Source organism: Carya illinoinensis, chromosome 3 (assembly GCF_018687715.1).
Source record: "Carya illinoinensis cultivar Pawnee chromosome 3, C.illinoinensisPawnee_v1, whole genome shotgun sequence".
Classification (NCBI taxonomy): Eukaryota; Viridiplantae; Streptophyta; class Magnoliopsida; order Fagales; family Juglandaceae; genus Carya; species Carya illinoinensis.
The window spans coordinates 51,757,900-51,768,724 of NC_056754.1; the positions used below are offsets into that span (position 1 = coordinate 51,757,900).

At 33.5% G+C, this 10,825-nt stretch overlaps 1 long non-coding RNA gene across 1 annotated transcript; it reads left to right on the forward strand.

Moving 5' to 3' along the window:
• The first annotated feature begins 3,711 nt into the window (after positions 1-3,711).
• On the forward strand, positions 3,712-8,856 carry LOC122305223. Its single transcript, XR_006241054.1, has 2 exons — positions 3,712-6,968; positions 7,089-8,856. It is a non-coding gene; the product is annotated as an uncharacterized LOC122305223 (long non-coding RNA).
• Positions 8,857-10,825: the final 1,969 nt, after the last annotated feature.

Consider the following 10,825-nt stretch of genomic DNA (forward strand, 5'->3'; position numbering starts at 1 on the left):
GATGAGTTTCCAAGCACCGTATTAACGCTCAAAAACTATTATTATGCGCCTTTCAACCATATTTTTAGGTTATGACCAATGCTGAAAACTTGCATCAACAATAGTTAGTTAATCTAACAAATTAACTAGCGATGTTTTTATTTGTAAAAAGATAATTTTTTAAGGGATTTCTCAACTTCATTTCAGTCGTATTTCTATCATAACAACGTTCTACTTCTCTAGAATAATTTATATATTCATTTTTCTAAATTTTTGTAAAAAATTCAAACAAATTTACAAAAACTCAATAGAGAGCACGAGATGATTTTATATGAAAGTTGAATAAAATATTATTAGAATATTATTTTTTTAATATTATTATTATTTTGAAATTTGAAAAAGTTGAATTGAGATTTGAAAAAGTTAAAAGTTGAGTTGGATTTAGAGACGAGACAAGATGATTTTAGATAAAAGTTAAAAGTTGAATAAAATATTATTAAAATATTATTTTTTAATATTATTATTATTTTAGAATTTGAAAAAATTGAATTGAGATTTTAAAAAAAATGAATTATTTATTATATTTTATTTGAAAATTTGTAAAAATTAAAATGATAAAATGAGATGAGATGAAATTTAAACAAGCTCTAAAACAACTTTTTAAATGTGATGGGAGAATGGTATATTATAGATTGATTATTATTATTATTATTATTATTTTATTTTTTTAATAAGATCCAGTTTGATTACGTAGTTTAAATAATATAAGATATTTTGAATAATAGTGAAATTTTTGAGTTAAAATGAAATGAAATAGTTTTTAAAAAAAATGTGTACTTGAATAGTGAGATGAGATGAGATAGTTTTTAATTTTTGAGATTCAAAAAAGGTGTAGGTCCCACTGTTTTTATAGAGTTTTTGAATCCTTGATTTTTGTACTGTTTATGCACTGTTCATATCAATTTTGCATTGTTCATTTGTTGTTTATGCACTATTCATGCCACTTTTTCCTGCTTATTTGCTGTTCATTTAAGTTGATGATTTCAAAACTTAAAAGATGAAATATTGCACTTCAATAGTCAAAACTACTATAAAGTACATATAATATGTTTTCATCTCATCTATACTGGCTAACCAAACTTGACCTAAATGGTTCGAGGAGATTTTACTTAAGAATGATGCTAAACTACCGCCCAACAATGACAGCAAGGCATGCTACCTAGCACAAATTTGATTTTTTATTTTTTTCTTCATTTTCTTTTCATATTTTTAACATATTAGAATATTTTTAAAAAATAAAAAAATATATCAATACACTAAAAATAACTTCCTTAATCATAAAATAAAATAAAATAAAATATATAAATAGTCAAAATTGGGAGGTAAACTCAAACAAAGAACTAGCATTTTCATTTGAGAACATCTTTGGGTAGTACAATCCGACATATGGAGTTTAATACACACCAATAGAAAGTGCCACGTTAGCATCTCACACAAATGTAGTATACACACGCACACATAATAACATTAGACAGTTCAAACTCAATTTAGAGAATCGAAGTATGCTAGTGGAAGAGAACTAAAGTAGACTGGCCCACCCCATTGTAGTTGCTAGCCCCATTGCAGTAGATGCCTTCCAGACCACCCCGCCGCACACCGTATGCCGATTTTTCTATTTCAATGAAAGCAGTTTCTTTGATATTTTTGTATCATTTGTGTAAATTTCATCTTAGAAATTCACAAACCAAAACTCGTTTTGATCAAATTCTTATACAAGCATCAACACAAACAAAAATATGGTATATACATGACGAAGTGTTGCGCAAGAGATGGAATTAAACAGAAAAACAAAGCCCCATGTATGTCTATATATAGCAATTCTTCCGCAATATAAATGCAAATTCCCAAATGAGAGACCCACTCCCTCCCGTGCAGCCACACCACTCCCTCCTACTAACAAACATATATGCATCATTGAGCTCAATCGAACAACATTTCATTCATATGCCCAAATATATACATCACTGAATTTTTCAATAGAAACGTAACAAATATTTTCATAGACAGATTTAAAATTACTGAACTTTAGAAAGAAGTGGACATCGATTGAGCTTTGCTTTGATTGAGATTTGCGGCTTCGAACTCGAGGTTCCTAGAGATGGATGAATAGAGAGAGTGTCACCGAGGAGTCACGGGGTCTTGTTGTCGAGTAGAGATGCCGTTGATTGGAGATATTGGGTAGGAGTGGAGACTGATTGGAGAGGCCGTCGAGTAGAGATGTCAATGGTTAGTGGGTGGGTGACAGTAGCAAGGTTTTGAATTCCATTCTATTCTGATTGGAATGATCTGAATTTGCCATTTCGGTATAATGTCCAGTATATTCGACCACCTCATTCTCTTTCATTTTAAATTCTGGTTTCAGGTCTTTTTTTTTGAAATTGAGCATTCCGCTCCCCATTTCGGCCATTTTTTTTAGAATTGAGCATTTCGCTCCCCATTCCATTCCAGACTTTTTTTGTAATTTTCTTATCTTAGATAGCATTTTTGTAAATTTTAAATTCAAACCATATTTAATTAATTATAAATATAAAATATATTTATATAATTTTAATTTTTTTTATAACTTTAAAGATGTTCCCTTATTCTCTATTTTCTTAAATATCATTATTTTTAAAATTTATCTATCTTTTATTTATTTTTTATTTTTGTGTCTTAACTCAAATTTGTGATTTTTTTAATTATATATTCATTTTATAAAATCTTCAATTCTTCTATATATACACATATACATTATACATATTTACATATATGTATATATTTATTTTATTAATTGTTAATTTATATATATATTTATATATAATATATAATTAATTCTGAAATGATATATTAGAATATATTGGTATTGATAAAATGTCTTAATCGTAATGAACACTAAAATGATATTCAAAACTTTGAACTGTTGGGATTGACGGGACAGGGTGGGGCCGCGTTGGGGCTGCTGGGAGGTAGTGAGTCTGTCGATGGGCTTGGGATGAGAGAGACGGTGACCAAGGGGAAGAAAGGGAGAGCTCAGGGGTGTTGGGCTTGAGAGAGAGAGATAGATTGGAGGAGAGAGAGAGAGAGAGAGAGAGAGAGAGGAGCGATGAGGGAGGGGTTTGTGTAATGGAAAACACTAATTCCACATAAAGGGATTATCGAAATTTTTTACCGAAAATTGTTTTGATTTTTTTTTTTAATTTTTTTTTGCTTAGTGATTAAGTAAGTGTTTTTAAATGAATATGTGATTTTTTTTTATTTTTAAAAAATATTTAAATAGTTTTAAAAAATGTTAAAAGAAAAATTAAAAAAAGAAAAAGAAAAATGCACTGATCGGTAGAAGATTTCTGTAGGGGACGTAGCAACGTCCTTGTGTAATCCGTTTGTTACTTTGTATTGCAGTATATATGTTATAGTTCATGGATTCTATGTGGTAATGTGTTATTGGAATCTGTTTAAACTCTTTTAATTTACTTAAAAGTCTAATCTAAAATTAAAAACTAAATAAATTATAACTGGATGGTAACTTTTACTCGTTTGGTTATAAAAGCATTTTATATCTTCTTATTATTATAATTTTTATATAAAATAGAATAATAATTTAATTTTTTTAATTTTTAAATAAAATTAATATTATAAATTATATTATAATAATATTTTATTTTACTTTTAACAAAACATATTGATGAAATAAAACATATCGACTGATTTCATCAGTAACGAAACGGGGAGTTTTCGGCTGTAAGTACGGTGCTAATAGCCTAATATGGGCGTGGAAGAGACGCTACCAGCTACCAGAGTTTGAAGGTTGTGAATTCTGGCCCCTGGGTGAGTTGCAGCAGCCCGCCTCTCCGACGATCCAGTCGTCCCGTTGTCTTGTTCCTCGATTACAAGCTGTCCGCAAAGCCCCACCTCTCCTCCGACTTTCATTTTTTTCGTGAACCATTTCCTTTAAATCTGGATTTGAGTTGGCTTTTGGATCTTTATTGGGGTAAAAGGTTTTAGTTTAGAACCGTGAATATAATACCAACGCTGGATTTATTTCCAGAACCGATCTATGATTTTTATTGTTGGATGTTGATATGTTGTCTGGCAAGAATAGAAAATGTCTTATCGGAATTTCAATTTTTTCCGTGAACCCTTTCCTGTGATTGGGTTTAAATCTGGATTTGAGTTGGCTTTTGAATCGTTATTGGGGTAAAAGGTTTCAGTTTAGACCCGAGAATATAATACCAACGCTGGATTCATTTTCGTAATCGATCTTTTTTATTGTTGGATGTTGTCTGGCAAAATAGAAAAATGTCTCTTATAAGGATTTTTTTCCTCTCTGGATAAAAATTATTAATTTAGGCTCCCTATGTCGAGAAACGAATGAATTTGGGATGCATTCCCTAAGGGCACAAGAAAATCAGACAGGGTTAAAAAGAGGATATGCGAGTCTAAATTAATTTTGCCGGATGGTTCTATAATTATCATTGTTTTAAATTATTTTAAACAATTTAATGGGATGCTAAAGTCTTGAATAATATTGATATCTTGCTCGTCAAAGAGTGCATCAAGAATCCTATATACTTAGTTTTCGGAGTATCAATCTAGTGATGTTTCAATCCTCTATAAAATTTTCTTTGCTTGTTTGCACTGTGGATCGAAGCATTTGATTATTGTTTTTCAATCACGAACTCTGTTTGGTTTGACTGGAAAACTCAATTTTAAATTCGTCAACAATCGGATCGAGTATCTGTTTGTCTCACTCTTATCACCCCCCGTGGCCATAATTTCATCGTTTACTCTGTCCAAACTTATATGATATAAAAGTAATATCCGTTAGTAAGTGTAACATTTTAGCCTCATGAAGACCCCATTGCTAACAAGTGTGGAAGTGAAATTATTTCTGGCCCTGATGGAGAAGGTTCGTTTCTATCCTTGTTAACTTTTGATCTACTTCTTAAGTTTTCATTTCAAACTTTTGTAATAATATAGGAGATCGTGTTAAAGTTCAGTTTGCACTTCTCTACTTTTTTTAACTTTGTTGAAGTATTGTTCCATTTGCTGATACTGCTACTTGTTCTGTTCTAAAGCATACGAATAGAAAAAGTTTTTACAAAAAACTCAGATACTATACATTTGAATCCATACATTTGAAAAGTGGATAGAATTGTTGAAATATGATTGCAGAAGGGATTATCTGTCTTTCAGAGTTTGAAACATATATTCTATTGTAAATTTTAAAAACTGGGTTAAGCTATTTATTTTGTCCAAGAGATGACTTGTCTCATCCTTTCCCTATCTTCGTTATTTCATCTTTATCTCTGTTTACACTGTTTTAGGCAATTTATTTTGAAGGGTTGATTAAAAAAATCTCACAACAGTACACCGCCTTGATTTCATTGATGCTAGCCAGTGCACTTGTAGAAGAAACTAAAATGTGAATATTATTGTAAATGTATTAGTGAAAACATGATCTCTTTTTGGCACTGCAAGATCCCCATGAGGGGTTTTTTTGTCACTTCTATGTTGCTATAATCTCTTTTCAAGTTTCGTACTAGAAGTTTAGAATCTGTACTTTGTGTATTTGCTGCCAAACAAAATAAGCCCTTGCACCTTGTGGGTTGCTGCAATCAGGCAGCTCATGAATTGCTTGCTTTTGGGTTGGGATCAAGTAGATTTGAATAACCAGTGATCCACCAAACTAGACTTTGATTTATTATTTTGGGATCTTTTCTTGGGTCTAGCCTGTGCCTTTTGAGATCTTCCCGATTTATACTTACTGTTTACTCAGATTGCATCCGATTGCCTGCTTCTTTTAGTGTAACTAATACTTATCATGGAGGGTAAAACGTGAAAACTTTGATAGTCTTTTGTAATTTTGGTTGCTGGCCCCAATTGATGCATCAATGAAGTGTGGGTTAAGTTCAAATGGTAGAAAAATTGTCGTCAATGCAGGTTAAATATGAGTACAGATCTCGATGGAATTTATTTTTTTGAATTTGTGATTATCTAAATACATATTTAAACTTATTTTTGTACTGAAATACTTTTAAGTTAAAGATCTCCTACTCAAAGTTATAGAGTAATTTTACTTCAAAAAAAGAAGAATAAGTCAAGAGTAATTTAATTTTTTGCTACTTTTTATTAGTCATTTTCTTTTAATTACATTTATTCATTGAAGAGTGTTGATTGTAAAATGCTGTATCCATATCTCTTAAGTGATTTTATAATCTTTTATAATCTTTTAATTGTTTAAGAATGCATGTTATGGTTTTTACATTGTCCTAGGGTAGTTTTAAATTCTTGTCTCTGGTGCAAAGAATTTTTAGGGGTTGTGTCCCATCGGTGTTGAGGCGCATTGCATAGGTTGCGGTATAACCTGGTAAACTACATGTTGATTTTGCTCAATCTCTAGAGTTCCTCGTTATCAAAAAGTTATCTGTTACCAAAGTTTCCTTATTAAAAGTTACGTATATAAAAAAAAGTGTTAATAAGGTTATGTTACATAACCCAAGATGGCTGCCTTCAGTATTTGATCTGGGCATCCCGCCATTCCAAATTCTGGTCTTTGACTCATTACCCATCACAATTCTAGTAGAACAAGCTTTGGTTTTTTCTGAAGGCCTATTCCTTGCAATCCATTAACTTCATTCGAACTCCATGCACCTTGAGAGCGACCATTTTTCCCATTGTCCACCATCCTCTGAAACCACTTTCTCAGCTGCATAACATCAAAACCGTTTGCCAAAGAGATATGCTAGACTGCATTAAGCTGTGGACCCCAAGCCCTTCCATGTAGACTTGACGAACTCCTTATACCACCTTGCTAAATGAAATTGAACTCCTCCCCCATGCCACTATATAGGAAATTTGGTTGCAACTTATCTAGTAAATTATCTATACCAACAGGAAGCGGGACAAGGGCAGATCAGTAGGCAGTTTTGACAAAATGCTCTTAAATTAAGGTAATCCTACCAACCCTCGACAAATACAATCCTTTTCCCTTGGTCAATCGATGCTTCATTTTCTCTATGATGTCATTCCACATTATTCCACATTAAGTATGCCTTGAAAGTTGTTGTCAGAAAGAGACCGGAGTGGGTAATTGGCAACGAAATCACCATACATCCAGAAATGGTCAGTGTCAATATTCTCCACTTTACCTTCAGAGCAGTTCAGATTTAGCCAAGGTGAACTTTAAACTGAAAATTGCTTTATAGCATAAGGTAGGCATTGCAAATCTTGGGTGTGGTCGGGGATTTTCTCGCAGAAAACCAGTGTCACATGTATCAACAATTGAGAGATCGAAACCCCAACTGTATTTCATGAGCCCACAAATGAGAAGAATGGATCACCATCACGAAAACTCAAGACTGTTATAAAATTGTTTAGAAGTGTCATTCGTAAGATAGAAAAAAACATTTTCGATATTCAGTGGACTACTTGATTACACCAATTTTCCCTAAAACCACATTGCTTCAGCATATTCAACAAAAAATACCATTTCACATGATCACATGCGTTTTTGATATCCTACTTACAAAGCACTTTGGTTTCTCTTGACCGAATTCAATAGTGATGAGAACATAATCAGAGACTTGTCTTCTCACGATAAAAGCATTTTGTGAATTCGATATGATGTCTACATCTCATAATGCCTTGTTTGAGTTTGACATATCTTTGACTATGTACTGATTACTAATGAATGTCCCAAAAGCAGACAAAGTTCAGTAGAACCAGGGATACTTTGTGAGCCAGATTTAAAGAAGGCATATGATCACACTAGTTGGGATTTTTGCTACTTGCTGAGGAGATGCAAATTTGGGGCAAAATGGTGGAATTGAATAGCACCATTGTATTTCAGTAGTGCGCTTTTCTATTTTGCTGAATGGTTCTTCTTTGAGATTTTCTAATAGTTTTTGTGGCTTGAGATAATGGGATTCATTGCCTCCTTTGCTCCATGGGATTCTTGACCAACTCCTTCCCTTATGGTGTCTGTCTTATCCTTTGAAGTGGTGTTAGGTCGGAAAGTGAATTTGGCTAAATAAAAAATGTTCTCAGCTGGGGTTTTTGGCATTGTTGACGATTTTGGCTAGTATTTTTGGATACAGGGTCGCCTTTGTTGTCAAAATTTCTTTCTGTTCTGTTGCGATCTCCTTTCAAGGTCAAACTTTTTTTAATGGCATTAAGAAACAATGGAGTGTCGGTCTGTGGCTGGAAGCTGATTTAGTTGTCCAATTTTTGCTGGACTCATGTTGATTAGAAGTACATTGTCCAATATACCAACATTTTTTATGTATCTTTCTTCACTTCCTGTGGCGTTGCCAATCATACAGATAATCTACAAAGAGATTTCTTGTACAGTAGTGCGAGGGACGAACTTTAGTCTCTCTGGGTATGTTGGTCAAAGTTTTGTTTGGTGTATGTCGAAGGTTTGGGGGTTCTGAAGCCTGAAACTGGTGTTGCTTAATTGAGCCTTGTTGGAAAAGTTGTTGTGGCGTTGTGCAAGTGAACCTTTGTTTAGGAAGGGTGGCTGTGGATGCTAAATATGTTGATAGGGTGGACAGATTTCTAATTAGGTGACTGGTTTGTCTCTAGTTGGTCTTTGGAAGAATACAAGGACAATGTTGGTGGAATTTCGTAGCTCATGTTCTTTTAAAAGGAAGCTGTCTGTAATTGTATTTGCAAAGATGTGCAACTTGGAGACCTTTTTTTTCCACCTTTCTAAGACTTTTTATACTCTTAAACTTGAGTTTACGTTTTTTTACACACTGGTTTATAGAATTCACCATATTTGATTGCTGTAACATATCTCATTGGAAAGTAGAAGACAATTCCCCCCCCCCCCCCCCCCCCCCCCCCCCCCAAACCCCAAAAAACTCTCCCTCTAAGTTCGTTTGCATGAGAAGTCAGTACATAGATGAATGGAGATGAAAGCATGGTACATAGAAGTTGGTGAGAATATGTACCCCTTTACTTATTGGTATCTTGTAAGAAAATGCACCCTGTAGATTCTTCATCTAAGTGCTGTGTCCAGGTTTGCTTGCTTTCATTTATTAATTATACATACTGGATGTTGCTTTCCTTTGTCCTGTTTTCATTTTTTTAAATGATTGTTAGCTGTTAGCTAGTTGCCTTACTACCAATATCGTGAAAATTGCCCGGATATTTTTTCAGAATATATTTTTTGACTGTTGGAGTGGAAAAAAGGAAATCATGTGGCATATTATTTATTTCTTTTGTTTTGAAATATATGTTGTCCTTTGTGTATGGTGTGAAAAAATGGGCCAAAAGTTTGATATTAAGGGTTGGAATTAGGTGTGGGGGCAGTGGCGCAATGAAGCTTCTCCTTTTGTTTTTGTTTTCTGATTTTAAAAGTTTTTTGGCCTATTTTCTATTCGGAAACTATTTACTCTGCTCTTTAATTTTGTTTGAAAGCGAAGTTAACATCCTTTCCCCAGGTGGATTGTGCTTTGCTTATTTCTTGTTTGGTATTTTCGTCTTTCCAGTTATACTGGGTCAGCATTTTTGGGATATACTTTTTTCAAGTCTGCGGTTGTTTATCTGTGGTTTGGAGGAAGGTCTCTATGTTCTATTCTTACAAGGCCCTTTTTGTGTTTTCTTTATCTTCTCTTGGTTTCTTTTTGCATAATTCTTTCGTTTTTATTATCTGTTTGTAGGTCAAGTGGAGAGCAAATCTTGAGTGCCCTTTTTTCTAAGGTTCTTCGTATACAGTTGAAAGAGGATCTCTGTATTATTATTATTATTATTATTATTTTAAATTTAAACTCTTTGCTTGTGTGTGCTTTTTTCTCTATAGTTTGGGCCTTATTACACGATCTCTCTGATCTAGTATTCTCTGTAGTGGTTGCCATGTGCTTGTTTTGTCTGGAGAAGTTGAAAATAGGGGATTGACTGAGTTGAGTAAATAGGACTGCAGGACATGAGATGATTTATTTGTTTCTCTTCATATGGTTTGAACTTCAGTCTAGAGGAAATGTTGTGTTTCCTCTTGCAAGGGTGTGTTCATCTGCAGTTTTGAGGGAGGTCTCTATGTTCTGTTCTTAAGAGGCCCAGTCTTGTGTTTTGTGTCTTCTCTTTGTTTTTGTTTTTTTTTTTTTGCTAATTATTTTATTTCTTTGATCTGTTTGTAGGTCAAATTTGGAGGAAGTTTGAGGGTTGTTTTTGCAGGGCTGTTCATTTTTCGTTTAGAGGAAGGTCTTTATGTTTTGATCTTACTCGGCACAGTTTTCTGCTTTCTTTGTCTTCTCTTGGTCTCTTTTGCCTAATTGTTTTGCATCTTTAATTTGTTTGGAGGTCAAGTTTGGTGCAAATTTGAGGGTTCTTTTTCTAAAGGTCTTCATCGACAGTCAGGAGAGTATCTCTCTTTGTTTCTTTTCTTCTGACTCATTTCGTATGTGGTTTTTCTCTTCAGTTTTGGGCCTTATTCGCCTCTGATATGGTATTCTCTGTTTTTTTCTTCTGATGCATTTCGTGTGTGGGGTTTGGAGGAAGGTCTCTATGTCCTGTTTTTACTTGGCCTAGTTTTGTGTTTCTTGGTGTTCTCTTGGTTTTTTTGTCTAAATGTTTAGTTTCTTTAATCTGTTTGGAGGTCAACTTCAGTGCAAATTCGACTCTACCGTCTGGAGAGTATCTCTGTGTTTTTTTTTTTTCCTTTTGACACATTTTGCTCGTGGTTTTCTCTCTTCAGTTTGGGGCCTTATTTTTTGTCGTCTCTGATCTAGTATTCTCTGTTGTGGTTGCCTTGCTCTTGTTTTGTCTTGGGAAGTTGAAAATACAGGATTGACCAAGCTGAGTAAAT